Genomic DNA, 17,176 nt, shown 5'->3' on the forward strand with positions numbered 1-17,176 from the left:
TCCGACTCGCCAGGGTCAGGGGAACGATGCCTTGAACAAGGCTTTGAATCAGGTCTCTAAATCACCTTTCACACGACATATTGAAGACGCTAGTCTTCCTCGGCGATTCCACCAGCCTGTGTTCACCATTTATAATGGTCGAACAGACCCAGTGGAACATGTTAGCCACTACAGCCAGAGAATGGCTATTCATGCCAGGGACGAAGCCTTGATGTGTAAGGTTTTCCCGTCTAGCCTGGGCCCGGTGGCGATGAGATGGTTTAATGGCTTGAGAACTAATACTATTGACTCTTTTGAGAAGCTTACTCAGGCTTTTGGCCTCGCTTTATTACCTGTAGAAGGGTTGTTCAACCCTTGGGGTCGCTACTGTCCATGTCTATGCGAGAAGGGGAGACCCTAAAAGCCTACTCGGATAGGTACTGGGAGATGTTCAACGAGGTGGATGGGGCTCACGATGACGTGGCTATGAATACATTTAAGGAGGGTCTTCCAACTGAGCACGGTCTGAGGAAGTCCCTGACCGGCAAGCCTGTCACTAGTGTACGTCAGCTTATGGATCGAATAGATAAATATAGAAGAGTAGAGGAAGATCAGATGCAAGGCAGAGGGAAAGCTAAAGGGTAACGCAAGAGAGGAGGGATTTCAGGCCGGACCGGTACAACAACAACCGACCTCGGAGGGACTTTGGGGGCACTCGGGGCCTGCCAACTCCCAGGTGGTTAGTGCCGTGTTCCGAGAACCAGTGCAACGAGTTTTGGAGAAGATAAAGAACGAGCCGTTCTTTAGGTGGCCCAACAAGATGGCGGGGGATCCTGCGAAGCGTAATAGGAATCTTTACTGTCAGTATCATCAAGACCACGGGCACATCACCGAGGATTGTAATAATCTGTGGGATCACTTAGAGCAGTTGGTGCAAGATGGAAAGTTGACCCAACTCTTGCATCATACCGGCGGCCGAGGAGGTCATGTAAGCTCGGCGTTTCAGGCGGACGCCTCGAGAGGACCTCCCTTGGGCACGATAAACGTTATATTCGCTGCTCCGGGGAGGACTGGGTCTTGCCCTTCCAGGGTAATGTCTGTATCTCAATGCTCGGGGGAGGACTCCGGCACGAGGCCGAAGAGAGCCAGACCTGGCACCTCGTTGGTGTTGGGCTTTTCAGAGGAGGATAAGAGAGGAACCATGCAGCCGCATGATGATGCTCTGGTGGTTACGATTAGGATCGGAGGGTATGACGTTAAGAGAGTGATGGTTGACGATGGAAGTGCTGCCGAGGTAATGTACCCTGATCTATTCAAGGGGCTGAATTTGAAACCTGAAGATCTGACGACATATAGTTCCCCATTGGTGGGATTCGAAGGTAAATCGGTCACCCCGTTGGGAATGGTTAGATTACCCGTGCAGACTGGGTTAGATATGGTGGAGGTAGATTTTATCGTGGTGGATGCTTTTTCTCCGTATACAGCGATTCTGGGAAGACCATGGTTGCATGCCTTGGGGGCTGTTTCTTCCACTCTTCATCAGAAAGTGAAGTATCCCTCGGGGGGCGAGGTTTCGGAGATTTTGGGAAACCAGAATATGGCTAGGCAGTGTATGATAATGGCCATTCAACATCGGCCAGAGGTAAGTAATTTGACAGTAGCCGAAGGTGATCTATAGCAATCAAGGGGTCAGGGAGCCCAATTTGGCGCGTCCCCGGAGGAGATGAGGTGTGAAGACTTGGAAAGGGTGAACGTCGGTGATGATCAAGAGAAGTATTTTCAGGTTGGGGCTCAATTGCCCCTGATAGAGAAAGAGCAGTTTATTTATAGAGTATGGGTTCAAGAACTAGTACTGTTTTTCAGGAAAGGCTCTACTCATCAAGTAATAAGGGATACTGTTGATTCGCTCTTTGAGGAAAACTCTCCTCGGCTCTCTTTCAATTGGTCTCTTTCTCTTTCTCTCTTTCTCTCTTTTTTTCTTTTTCTTGGCCAGAAGTCCCTCCTGTTTTCTTCATTTCTACATTATATACTTCGTTTCTTTTCTTGTTTCCTTCGTACACGTGTAGTTCTTATCCTGGGGGCTCCTTTCTGTCTCATCCAGTCTCTACCGGAACTTTTAGCTTAGTGGTCATAAAGCTGCTTAGTTACTATTCAGGTATCACCTCCACATTAATGCGGCCAGAGTGTTAGGTGGACAGCATTTAATGAGGAGGTGATAGACTTTAGAAGATATTTTCTACCTTCTCCGACGCCTCATTAAGCTATATCCAACTTCCAGTTCAGCTACAACTTGGCGGAATCTTTCAGTCAGCACGAAGGTTACCTTTACCTCGGACTTTGGCGTCCTCGGACGTGTGTTATACCACTGTATATAATACCTGTTTATTCCTTTCATATCACCTATTTGACGTGAATAAAACTTATTTAGGCTGTCCTCGGACAACTGCGTGTTCTCGGATCGGGCCTTTGGGCCCTGAGCCCAATTCTGAGGACTACTATACCTTTTTTAGTTAACAGTCCCCACAATTAGTATTAGTTGTATCCACAACTCAATCAACTATTTCAAGAATTCTGAAATTTGTTATGAAAAAAATTATGTACATATCTTTTATGAGATCTTGAACTATAACCCTTAGGGATTTGAGGATCACTTTGTTAATCTAGAGCGGAGGAGAGATAGAGAGCATAATCGAACTCTAAGCGTTAGGGTGGAAACGCAACATACAGAGCATACTAGTAGGATCCAATCAAGTATTGGAAGTCATGTGTCCCATGAGCAAGAGACCCAAAATCTCAAGTTGAAGATTGATCATTTGCGCAAAAAGCTATGTTGTAGGGCACATGTTAGGAGAGATCCAACACCCCCATCAAGTTTAGGATCTGATGATGAGAGAGACCGTAGCTACAAACGGAGATCAAGGACTCCCCCCAGCAAATCTTTCTCTGCATGTTCACGCCTAGATATGGTGGAGAAACATAGTAGAAAGTAAGGTGAAAGCTCATCCCCTAGGAAAATGGGAAATGATGCAATGAGTAGAGCTCTACATCAGATTTCTAAGTCACCCTTCACACGAAGAATTGATAGGGCCAAGCTTCCCCATCGCTTTACTCAGCCTACATTTACTATTTATAATGGGAGGATTGACCCCGTGGAACATGTAAGTCAGAACATGTGAGTCACTTCAACTAAAGGATGGCCATTCACTTGAGGAATGAGGCCCTTATGTGCAAGGTTTTTCCCTCCAGCCTTGAGCCTGTTGCCATGAGATGGTTCGAAGGGTTGGAAGAGGGTTTAATAAGTTCTTATGAAGAACTGACTAGTGCCTTTGAAGCAAGATTCATGACATGCAGCAGGGTTCCCAGACCTTTAAACTCTTTATTATCCGTGGTGATGAAGGAATGGGAGAATTTGAAAACCTACTCTGACAAGTATTAGGAAACATTTAATGAAATAGTTGGGGTTTTAAAGATGTATCCATAAGAACCTTTAAGGTTGGGCTCCCAATGGAACATGACTTGAGAAAATCTTTGATTATAAAACCCACCCGAAGTATGTGTCAACTCATGGACCGCATTGATGAGCATAAGCAGGTCGAGAAAGACCAAACTCAAGGAAAGGGAAAAACCAAAATCTTCCCCCCTAGAAAGAGAAATCCTTAACTAGGGGGGTATAATCACAGTCGACCTAGGAGAGAATTTGCTAACCAATCATCAAGGGCTAATGCACAAGTAGATCCTCGAGAACATAAAGAATGAATCTTATTTCAAGTGGCCTAATAAGATAAGAGAAGACCCATCCAAACATAATCAAAGTTTTAATTGCTAGTACCATCAAGACAGAGAGCACACTACCAAAGACTGTAGAACCTTGCATGACCATTTAGACTAGTTAGTGAAAGCTGGGAAGCTGAAGCAGTTCATGCACCAGCCTTCGAGGCAAGCAAGTCAGATCGAAGTAGGGTACCAAAGGGAAATTGCTACTTAGGCATCCTTGGGAACAATCAATTTGATTTTTGCCACCCCGAGCCATAGTGCAGGTTCATTTTCAAGTGTTATGTCTGTAGCATCGAAACCAGAGCTTGAGGAGCGAGTTCGAGAATCTAAGAGGATTAGGTCTAAAGCACTACCAACCTTAGGCTTCTCAGAAGAGGATAAAGTTGGGACTTTCCAACCTTATGATGATGCCCTAGTAGTGGCCCTTCATATTAGGAGATATGATGTAAAGAGAGTCTTGGTTGATCAGGGAAGAGGGGCTAAAATTATGTACCTAGACTTATATATGGGGTTGAATTTCAAGCTCGAGGATTTAAGCAAGTACAACTCCCTTTTGGTCGGGTTTGATGGAAGAACCATGGTTCCTTAAGGGATGATTAGGTTACTCATGCAAACATGGAACGAAGTAATGGAGATGGACTTTATTATGGTTAAAGCTTATTCCCCCTATACGGCTATTTTGGCGAGGCCTTGGCTTCATGCCATGGGAGCAATGTCATCTACCATGCATATAAAAGTCAAATACCCCACCAAGGGGCGAGTGGGAGAGCTTGTTGAAAGTCAGACAATGGTCAGGCAGTGCCTAGTGGCCGCAATCAGACAACAATCGTTGGATAAGGCTTCTTATAAATTAGAAAAGCCCTTGTAGCAATTAGCTAACCCCAAGGGCAAACTCGAAACTTAACCGCAGGGTTTACTTTGTGAGGAGTTAGAAAAAGTGGTTCTTGGATCAAACAAAGATAGGTATTTTTCAAGTGAGGGCTTAACTATCCCCTGTTGAAAAGGAGAAACTTATAGGTTTTTTAAAGGAGAACATGGATTTTTTTGCATGGAATGCTTATGAGGTGTCGGGGATTGACCCAGACTTTATATGTCATCATCTAAATGTAAAACTTGTTGTTGTACCAAAAAGGCAAACACCTTGGTGCTCTTCAAAGGAACATGTCGAAGCAATAAAAGAAGAGGTGAATAAGCTCAAGTGAGCAGGGGCGATTAAGGAAGCTTTTTACCCTGAATGGCTAGCTAACACTGTGGTAGCGAAGAAGAAGTCGAGAAAATGGAAGGTTCGTGTGGATTTTATTGATTTAAATAAGGTCTGCCCAAAAGATCATTACCTCCTTCCTTAGATTGATTAGCTAGTGGATACGATTGTTGGACATCCTCAGATGAGTTTTCTAGACGCCTTCCAGGGCTATCGCCAAATGCCTTTGGCTCTCTCTGACCAAGAGAAGACAGCTTTCTTAACCCCCACTAGGAATTACCACTATTGTGTGATGCCTTTTAGAACACCTAAATGACTTGGGAACCGTGTTCTTGGTTCTTAAGAAGCATAAGTTGCATCTTAATGCCTCTAAATGCTCCTTTAGTGTCAATTCGGGCAAGTTTTTGGGATACATGATCACTCATCAGGGAATAGAGATCAATCTCAATCAAATCAAGGCCATAAATGACTTGCACTCGCCTTGGAACCCCAAAGAGGCACATAAGTTGACAAGAATGATAGCCACTCTAAATAGGTTCATCTCCCGGTCCGCAAACTGATGTCGACCATTCTTCCAGCTCTTTTACATATGGAAAAGCTTTGAGTGGATTTAGGAATGTATTGTTGCTTTTGAAGAGTTGAAGCAGTATTTATCATACCCTCTTATTCTCTCCCAACCCAAGAATGAGAATGTCTTATATGCTTATATAGCGGTCACTAATCATGCAATAAGCTTGGTTCTAGTCAGAACAGAGGTTGGGGTACAAAGACATGTCTACTATATTAGCGAGTCTTTATAAGAAACTGATCCTTGGACTTGCCTGGGGAGGATATTATCCTCATTTGTTGTTCCAATTGCACTTATCTGCTACTTTGGATTCTTCAGTTTTAAACTTGGACATATCCTTGTATTGCACTTGAGTTAGTTACCCACTCTCTTAAAAATTCTATTGTTTGCGCTTGATTTGGGGGACAAGATACCACTGTGCTAGGTGGGCTTGGGCCTTTACTTTCTAAGTCCCTACATTTAATGTCTAAAATTTTAACCATAACATTTATTATTGATACGGTACTGTTTAGCTACATCAGTATAGCATTTCAATCCATGCAATCTATTTTGGTCCATGCAATCCATTCGGTCCATTGAGTCCGCTTTAGTCCCTTTCGATCCACCGGTCCACTTAAGTCCATTTAGTTAACTTCAATGATACTTTGGTAGAAGAGGTTTGTGTAGAAATAAGAGTTGCTTCATTGACAATTGTGCCACATTCTTAGCATAATGTTGATAGGTTCTTGATAAAATTACATTTTTCTTATGTTACTAAAGTCTCATTTACTATTTTTATTTTTTTCTTAAAAAAATAAATTGTCAAATTTTTTGTGCATCTTGCGAGTCAGTGACTAGTTGAATCTATTACTAGAACAAAATCTAAAGGATTTATTATATTACGTTGAATATTATTTAATTGGAGTTAAGGAATGAATTTTAAAAAATTTGGGAATCCTAGTATAAGGTTTAAGGTTATTTAACTCTTCGAGTCAACTTCCTTTGGAGTTGCATGTTCAACGAAGAGGAAAAATAAAAAGAAGGGGAAACAAATATAAAGAAGCGGGGCAAAATGTGTGTTTATATATAAAATAAGTGGTGTTTTGGATTGGGGGGAAATTTCTCGTCGAGTGAGGTTTGTGTAGAATGAATGTGATAGAAAAATGGAAAGGACATATCGGCTATACAAAATGCCAATTAGTACTTGGTTGAGCCTACTTGAGCAAGCCTTGATTGAAGACATGTGAGAGTACAAGGGGGTACGAGCAAGCTTAGTTGAATGCGTACTTGAATTTTGTTTGATAGCATCTAAGGTGAACCCATAAAAGCTTGCTAGAGTGATGTCTATCTCCCTTGAGAGAGTTATAAAAACAGTAGATTCTACAGAATTTTACAAAAATCTGAGGGAATGAAACTTTTTTTTGTCTTTAACTGGTACAAATTTTAGGGCTTGTACAAACTAGACTAACTTTTCAAAAGAGCCTTTTCAACGGTCATTATTTATTGTCCATATGTATATATATAGCCTTCATATTAAGTTTATTTAAGACCGTAAAATTCCATGTAATTTGCTTACTCGGGCAAAGAACAGGTATAAATCAAATGAGATATCACGAATTTAATGAAATTACCCATTTTTCATTTTAATCGTGGAAAAAGTACATAATTTTCTGTTGAATGCATGCTAAATTTTTTTGTGATTTTACATAAAAATTGGCACTAAGTATACCATTTGAAGCCTTATAATTAAGCATGCAATTAAAATTCACAAGTAAAAAATGATTAAGGAATTTAATTAGTTTTCATAAATTACTAGTATGATTTTTATTCGAGTCTATTTCTTCATTATATTTGGTCCTTTTATTCTTATCAAGTCATACATGTGATTTATTTGGAGATCAAGTCAAGCTCTTTTAATTGATGGGTATGTCAAATTTTATTTGTGAATTTTTAACTGTTTTTTTTTTTTTTTTTTTTTTTGTGAATTTTTAACTTTTTTTTTTTTTTTTTTTGGATAGGAGTGAATTTTTAACTGTTGATTGAAAGTTTCACACAATTCTTTTTAAGTGCCTTCAAGTTTCAACTTTTAATCCATTGCACAAGTTTAGACTGAATGTCACGACTCACAATTACTAAAACATTCTAAACATCACTCATTTGAGTTATGATGGGTTTGAGGGTGTTTAGTACATACAATTAAAAATGTGTTTTGTTGTTTGGCCATTGGACCCATTAGGATATGGACACATGTCCAGTCTTGAAAATGTGTCCACATCGCAATGTGTCTAGTAACACTGGCCACTAGACATAAGTTGCACCCGTTTAAAAATATGTGTGAAAACATATGTGGATGAAAAAGTGTGTGAAAATACATATATTATTATTTAAAAATTGAAAACATGTGTTTGAGTTGCACATGGGAATGCCCCTTAACCTATACCCAAAAATCCCAACAGCCAACACCCCAAAAATACCCATAAAAGTCTCTCCTTTTCTCCTCTACGGCTCTATGCCTCTACCTGAAAATCCCAACCCTTTGTAGCCACTACCAGTACCTTTGAACAACAACCTCACTGCAAACTCCCAAAACAAAACCAAAAACCCCAAGCAAGAAAACCAAAACCCCTAAAGCAAATCCAGAAAACACAGAAAAATTCCATCCTTTTTCCATCAATTTGAAACTACAAACACAGCCAACTCTTAACACCATCTCCCCAACCTCCAAAACCCCAAAAACAGAACCAAAATATAGAAAGCTCTCTCCTTTCTACCATCAAGCCAAAAAACGCAGCGAAGATCCCTCCTTTTTGCCATTTAACAACAAACAATAAACAACAGCAACCCACATCCACAACAAACAACAGCAGCAGATAATGAGAAGCAAGAAAGACAGAGAAGAAAATAAAGTAGAGTATCAAGCATAAATGAAGAAGCAGCACTGAGCAGAGACAACCCAATAATTTTTTTCTCGCTCTTTCTTATTTCTTTTTCTATTTTTTGCTTGAAATCTAATTTAAAAGTTTGTTCTTTTTTTTCTTTTTCAGCCATAAACAATGCAGAACAAGAGAAGCAAGGAAAAAGCAAGTAGCGGAAAGGGAAGCAATAGCAAATGGCAAACCAAAATGGGTAGCACCTACTTCCTATTTCATTTTTTCACTCTATGCTTTTATTTTTGGAATGCATGCTCACACGATTATAGTAGCTCAAGTGTACACATGAACACAAGACACACACACGGCTACACCTATTCCTGTTCTCAGGTACAGTGAACAGTGAACACAGATTCCATACAAACAGAGCATGCTTACACAAACGTACATTCATACACACATACACACAACAACAGTAAACCCGAAGCCCCTTAAAACCCCAGATTAAACCCCAAATCAAAAACTCACAGCAACAACCATTCAGAAACCCAGACCCAAATCAAATTTCCAATCAAACCCAAAACCTCAAACCAAATCAAGAAACCCAAAATAGTCACACCCATGACCTGAGAAGAAGAGAAGGGTTTGGTTTTGGCCATGGGTTCGATTAGGAGTGAGAAGATCACTAGTAGCGGTAGTGGCATTTGGGGTGAAAGTGGATGGTTCTAATCTGAAGGGGAAATTTCAATTTATATGGGAATGAGCCCAGCTCTAATGGATGGTTCTAATTGAAGAGGTGGGGTTAGTCCAATCTATTTGGGCACAAGCCCAGTTCCATGCATAGACCAACCCACTTTAAAAGCCTTAGGCCCAAAGGCCCCAAACCAATAACTTTAATCAAGAAAACTCCCAACCCGTGGTTCCATAAGCCACAAATACCTTTCCCAAAATTGCTTTTTGACCCCCACAACTTTCCAAAAGTATTATTTTTTCCCCAAGGTTTCCAAAATTACCAAAATGACTTCTAAAAATTGCACAAAGACTCTTTAGGCTGCAAAAATGCTTTTTCAATCCCATGTTTTGTTAAAATAAAATGTTTTCCTTTAAAATAAAATGCCTTTACAAATGACACCTTTCTCACATTTAATAAGAATTTAATAAAATTGCAAATGATATACTATGCTATGCTATGCTATGGAGTGAAGTTTTACTTAATTACCTATACAATTTATCTTCCTAGTAAATGTCATACGATCACATGAGTGGCCATGCACTTTTTATCTTGCTATGTAGAATACAATTTTCACATGTCTATACATTTTGTACATTTCTCCATGCTTACACGTCACCCTAGGGTAAATTATACATTTCATACATTCACATGTCATCCTAGGATATGTTTTATCTTTTTTCATTTCACATGCACATGCATATCATTCTTTTTTCAAAACCCTAATGCCAAAATTTTAGTTGTTCTTTAAATCATATTTAAGATTATATTCAAAATAGTGTTGTGAGCTGCTTAACACTTTTCCTAACGGTGATGGTTTACTTATATATGTTTCCTTTTTAAGTCAATCAAGACATATAAAAGATGAATCATTTGTAAAGAATACTAGAAACAATTTCTAACACACATTACATTATTTATAAAATATCTCGCCTTATATAATAATTGAATGTAAAATGCATTGTATTTTCCTTAAAAAAATTATTTTAAAATTTTAAATTTTAAAACACTTTCAAATAACAAATATAAATAGCTTAATTTAGAAAATCTAATAAATTGTATCAACTATAATTTATTAGAAAATAATCACATCATTTTAAGAAGAGTTTGAGACTAATACTTATAAGTTTTATCAAATATTTTCATTTTTCACTTAACAAAAAAAACAAATCATCAAATTTTCCGGACATTGCATGGGTTTGCAACAACTTAAGTTTAATACTAGTAAAAAACTAGAGGGTTTATTATATTAGGTTAAATAGTGATTTAATTGGGGTTAAGGAATGAATTTTAAAATCTTTTGGGAATCCCGTATAAGGTTATTTAACTCTTCGGATTAACTTCCTTTGGAGTTGCATGTTCAACCAAGAGGAAAAAGAAAAAGAGGGGAACACAAATATAAAGAATAAACTAATCCTTCAACACAATAGCAGTGCTAGAATTTAACTTAAGGAGGAGGGCAAAATTTATATCTAATATATATAAACAAAAGATATGAAATAAGTGGTGTTTTGGGTTGGGGGGAAATTGTCCCCTTCCAGTGAGGTAGGGGTGGCAATTCGTGTTCGCGTGTCGGATTCATATCGTGTCAACTCTTGAGTATCTGATTATATAGATCAACACTAACCCGACATTTTTATTAAACGGGTCAAGATTCCTCAACCTTAACACGACCTATTTATTAAACAGGTCAGTCGTGTCGACCTGTTTATCAGATTTTATCAAAATGAAAAAAAAAAAATTTATGAAAAAACAAACAGATAAATATTTTTAATATAAAATTCAGAACTAGCAAGTAACAAATAATCACTCAAACTAAAGTATATATAAATATCACAAATAATCAATCACAATACGTTAAAGAAAATAAATCATAACGACTAATAAGTTTATGTACCTAGAGTTCGATAGGTATATTAATAAAATGTCATTTAATTAAATTGGTCAAACGGGTTCCATATGTTGAATACTAACCCAACCCATTTAATAAACGGGTCAGCCGTGTCAACCCAAATATGACACAGATTCATTTAGTCTTAACCCATAACTTACTAATTTTATGCCGTGTTGTGTCAAGTTCGCGGGTCGTGTCTAATTTTGCCACCCCTAAAGTGAGGCTTGTGTAAAATGAACGTAATAGCAAAATTGAATGGACATATCAGCTATACAAAATGTCAATTAGTACTTGGTTGAGCCTACTCGAGCAAGCCTTGAATGAGGACGTGTGAAAGCACAAGGGGTTAAAAAAAAGCTTGGTTGGATGCTTACTTGATGTTCGTTTGATAGGCTCTCAAGTGAGCCCATAAAGCTTGCTGGAGTGAGGTTTGTCTCACTTTCAGATAGAGAGTTATAAAAACTGTAGATTCTACAAAATTTTGCAAAAATGTGAGGGAATGAGACTTTTTTTTTTTTTCTCTAGATCTAACGACAAGTACAAATTTTATGGCTTGTACCAACATGAGTAACTTTTCAAAATAGCCTTTTATTGTCTCTGTATATATATAGCTTACATTTTAACAGAGCTTTTCATTATGGAATTCAGTAAGCCCCTTCAAGGATTAAAAGTTCATTCTTAAATAGACATGTTCTATCTAGAGATTTATAATTTAGAGGCATTAACCAAATTTCCTTATAAAGAGAATCAATGTTTAAATTCTCTCTCCCTTATTTATTGTAACAATTTAAAATGTGTTTTATTTCTTATGACTATCCTACTGTGTGACTATCTGTCTAAGTCTAAAATCATTCTAAAGATAAAAACTACCAAGTGCTGTTGTGAAGTGTTCAAGATCCTTTCCATCTGTCTTTCTACGCTCTTGTTTGATTCAAACACTCGCAATTATTTGAATTATTGCAAAGATTCATCCATTTGCTTCTTTCTACAATGGTTGTAATACTTTTGGTCCTCAACAACAACCCCGTGTATTTTATAATTGAATAAAGTTTAGCTACAAAATTGGTTGTAGCCTTAGGCTACAAACTCACTTAATAAAATAAATATTACTACATATTTTTAAAATCTAACGTTGAATTACATGTTCTTTACGCTCTTAATGCGCATGTCAATTTTTGTGTCAATCTGATATCATTTACTATATAATCTATAATCTTATATTTTATGCATAATTTTAAATTACAAAAACTTGCAATTTAAAAATTTATTGTTGACATAGCTATTGATCTTTAATTTTCTTAAAATTTTGCAAACATGGAGGATATAAGAAGAAAATGCAATCCAATGGTGAATTTGTCAAAACTCACCTCCAATAAAAAGATATTGGGTGAGCTTGTAGCCTAAGGTTACAATCGATTTTGTAGCTAAACTTTGTCCTTTATAATTCTTTGGTCAAATGAAAAGTGTTCTACATGTTATGCACATAAACATGTTGACATCACTTTTATTTTTTAAGTATAAACCTCCAATAATGCTACCGATACAGTATTTTTCATAATAAATTTCACAGTTGTTGAATTGGCTGATTATAAGTGGTAGAGGAAAAGAAGTGTGTCGATAAGTATAAGTTGTGTCCTTTAGTTTCTTCGTACTTCTTTCCAAAGTCTTTCATTGTCTCTATTAAGGTCTCAACTATTTCATCATGGGATCTTGACTTCTTTCTCATTTAACTTCTTTGAACTAACACTTCTATATATGTTTTTGGGAACTAGAACCATTTCCATTGGTCTCTTCTATACCATCTTCTTCTCAACTTCATCTATAGCCTATAGGATTTTGGCTTTTTGTCTACCATCTATCTCCTCAGTCGCATCCATAGCATTGCTCTTTTTCCATTAGCCCAATCTTTACCAAACACAATTGCTACGTCACCATAATAAGGGAAGGGCTTGTTCTGCAATCCTTTAGCATCTAGATATGATCATGATACAAAATATATACATATATAGACACACACACACACACAAAAACAAAATAAACAACAATATATATCTATTAAAAAATAATATAAAAATCGATAGTTAAAAAAATAAATGACAAAAAATTATATAGGTTACCTTGACCCAATCTTCAAAAACTTGTTTCTCAACCGCCAACATTTGCCCTTTATCATTCCAACGAAAACTAAAGCATTTGAAGTTTTGAACCACGCATATCATGTTATTGCCCAATATTGCCTTTTTAAAGTTTTGAATTTAGTCTCTATACGTTGATTTGCCTTTTGTCGTTAAGCATATTCTTAAACTGGCTTGAAGATTAAAATTGGCATAAAGAGTGGAATTTGATTTTTATCTATGGAATGGGATTCTAAAAATTGCAGAATTTTATGCTCGAACAAGTGGTGTAATCGAGGGTTCTAAAAATTGCGGAATTTGATGCTCGACCAAATGGTGCACTTAGAATTCTTTCTGTTGTTGGAATGTTTGAGTAGAAATTCCTTTCCTTTTCCGATAATATAAAACATAAACAGTTACACTATTCCATACCAACCATTTCTCTTGTTGCCCAATGAGGTACAAATCAAAATTTAATTGAGCGGTTTGGCATGGTTTTTAATTCATTATCAGCCCTTTACTCACCACCACTTTCACTACCACCACAACCATTTCTCTTGTTTCTAGTTTCCTCATACACTTACCACTCTTTTTCGTATTATAAGCTCAAATAAATTTTGGAAAATTTCAGGTGAGTCCACAATTTGACCTCACAAACTAGAGAGACAACTTTATATATATATAATTTTTGTGAGGAATTTCATTGGGGTGACTACATTCCCTCTTCAAATGCAGCAATGTCAACGGAGCAACCGGCACAATTACTTGAAATTGTTGTGGACCCATGTTTGCTAAAACCAGATCATTTTCCTCAAATTGAATTTCCTACTTCCAAGACAGATTTTGCACCTGACGGTAATTTTTTTCCCCCTTGTTCTCTACATAAGTTTCAGATTTATTACAAAATGCGACTTTCTTTTTGTTTTATTTTATTTCTTCCAAATTCTAAAACAAATTTCTCCATTTTCTCAAAAAAAAAAAAAAAAAACAACTTTTGTCAATCTAGCATAAAGCATGCCACGATCTTTATCGATGAACTGCTTAGCAGTTTTCCAGTCACCGTTAAGTGCAGCTAAACACAAGGCACGGGAGTGATCACTTTTTTTCCCTGTAAAGTTTTAAAAATCAGAGACTAGTAATATATATAAAAGTCTGATTATTGTAATTTAAGAATATAAAAGTCTCTTGTGAAAGCCCAAAGCATACATTAAACTTGGTGCCATTATCTAAGCTTCTTGGAATGAGAATGGCGTATGAATTGCATCTAGGCAATACAAGAAGAGGTCTGACAATGACCACCTGAGTTTCTTTAAATCAAAATCATGTTAAGAATATTGAAGATCTCATCAAGGAAATACAAGAAAAGGTCTGAAAATGACTCAAGGCGTCCAATGGTAAGTAGAAGATGGCTGATTACAAGTCACTGGCTCACTGCGGAAGAAGATCTTCAACAAGGGGATTAGGTGATGGTCTATATATGGAAGGATCACTTTCCTGCTGGCACCTATAACAAGCTGAAAGACAAGAAGTATAGGCCACTCCAGATCATGAAGCATATTAATAACTTTGCTTACGTTGTTGGACTCAGCCAGAAATGTGTATTTCCTCTACTTTCAATGTTGTCTAGCTATTTGAATATTCTCCACTAGATGAGTAGAACAATGAGCACACGAAACAGAGTTCTTCCAAGTTGGGGTAGGGTACTGATATTGAATGAATGGTACAGACTCTCCTTGAACAAAGATTTCATCACACATTTAGTCACAATAAGTTCAGGAAGTAGAAAAGTAACAATATAAATCATGGAGGCCGGTAACAGAATCACGTACTGAAATTTGGTTTTCTAAAGGGTGCCATTATGAGGATCAAAACTCACAGCATATATATATATATATATTACACGGTAGTTTTTTTTTTTTTTTTTTTTTTAATTCCCTTATTTTATACCTTCAATTGATCAAATTTACTATTTTTTTTTTTCATATTTGCAAATTTTAAGTCATAATAAGATCTCATCAGTTCTATGATAATTCCTAGAATCCATAGTATTTAATTATGTATTTTTAGAAATTTGATTCTAAAAAAAAAAAATTATTTTTAGAAATTTGTCCCTTTTGATAAAATTTTTTATGTTCTAAATTAATTTTATTCCCAACATTAATTAGGCTTTTCTAGGAGTCTTCTAATTGCTAGGATTTCTTTACTATATATTAGTTGTAGTCCCTTAGGTAAGTCAAACTAGTGGTGGAGTCAAGATTTTAGTTTAGGGTTTCTAACACTTAAGGAGATTGTCAAGATAGTCAAAACTTATCACATAATTATCATTGATATTACTTAAATAATAGATAGGCACATTTAAATACATAGTTAAGTAGACTGTGTTTTGATATAAACTCAAATTCTCACTTCTAAACTAATGAAGGATTAACTAAAAAAAAAATCAAATCAAATTATAAGGAGATAGAACACCTGCGATGGGGAACTAATAAAACACAACACCAAAACATATCAACCAAAAGTAGAGATTTAAAAAAAAAAAAAAAATAAAAATTCATCAACCTAAAGTTAGTTGCAAGAAAAAATTTATATATATATATATAGAGAGAGAGAGAGAGAGAGAGAGAGAGAGAGAGAGAGAGAGAGAGAAACAAATTTAGAGAATAAAATATAACGAGAAGAATACTAAAAAGTAAAACTATAGTTTTATAACAATATATCATTATATACTATATTTCTGATAAAATAAGATCACATCTAACAATTATTAAAAAAAATAATAATAATAAGATAAAAGCTTTATTTATATTTAGTTTATACTTACCAGAAAAAAAAGAAAAAAAAAGTACATATTTCACAACTGTATTTATATCCGTATGCTAATATGGTATTTAAGGTTAGGTAGAAGGGTCTAGTTCCACTAATGCTTAAAGAATAATATGTCATTTTCATCAACTTTAAGAGATAGATAAATAAAGATAACAACTCTATTTATTCTTAGTTTATACTCACTCAAAATGGACTGAAATGGGCTGATTTGGATTGAAATTGACCGAAGTAGTCCAAATTGGATTGAAGTAGACTTACTTGGACCTAAATTAGACCAAATAAATTGAAGCGGACCAAAATGGATTAAATTGGACTGAAGTAGGTGTTTATTAACCCTATCTCTTGAAGTTGCAGATGAAAATGACACAAGACTCTCTAAGTAGGAGTTGAATTGAACCCTTCAACTTAGCCTTGAATATTATATTAGCATATATATATGAATGCAATGGCGGTATCGGTTTTTTTTTTTTTTTTGAATGAGTATATACTAAAAATAAAATAAATGATGTCCTCTCATGATGTTTGTATTACATGTATTTTCTATTATAATTTACAATTAGGTTTAAGATTGTGTAAAGCTGTGGTAGTAAAAAAATGATGGTCCTATCATGATTGGTAAATTATAAAGAAAATCGAGTCCTATGGACTCAAGTTCTATATGACAAAACTCGAATCTAATGGACTTGAGTTTTATGCCTATGTGGACGAAATTTTCACTTCAGCTGGTGCTATGATGTTGAAATCAAGTTCATTATACTCGATTTAGCATACCAAAATCGAGTTTATTACATTCGAGATGTTAGTTTTCTAAATAATTTTAAAAATGTGTTAACTAACTAAATTATTTGAAAATTAGTGTTATTTTGAAAAAAAAAAAAATCCTGGTACAATACATTACTATATATAAAGAGAGAGAGAGAGAGAGAGAGAGAGAGAGAGATTCTAAGAATTATTCTTAAGGTAAACATGTTTTGTTTCTTATTATTTTTGCCTGCCTCATATTTTTAGCTTTCCCGGTAAAAGAAGCAAAAGGCAACAAAGTATACAGTACACGAAGCTAAAAATCATTAAATAAGCCCCACAATTAAGACAATAAAAATAACAAAATAATGAATCTCATCAAAGGACACCAAGCATCTACGTGAAATCTCCATCCTTGCGGGGACCGACAATATTTATCATTGTCCAAAATACGTGGAGAAATTTGTTTGTTTGTTTGTTTGTTTTTTTTTTTTTTTTTT

General features: G+C 36.0%; 1 long non-coding RNA gene across 1 annotated transcript; it reads left to right on the forward strand.

Annotated features, from left to right (window-relative positions):
* The first annotated feature begins 13,552 nt into the window (after positions 1 to 13,552).
* Positions 13,553 to 13,968, forward strand: LOC136070136 (uncharacterized). The gene is made up of 2 exons (XR_010631373.1): positions 13,553 to 13,740; positions 13,845 to 13,968. It is a non-coding gene; the product is annotated as an uncharacterized LOC136070136 (long non-coding RNA).
* Positions 13,969 to 17,176: the final 3,208 nt, after the last annotated feature.

Source organism: Quercus suber, unplaced genomic scaffold, assembly GCF_002906115.3.
Source record: "Quercus suber isolate HL8 unplaced genomic scaffold, Cork oak 2.0 scaffold_213, whole genome shotgun sequence".
NCBI classification, from domain to species: Eukaryota; Viridiplantae; Streptophyta; class Magnoliopsida; order Fagales; family Fagaceae; genus Quercus; species Quercus suber.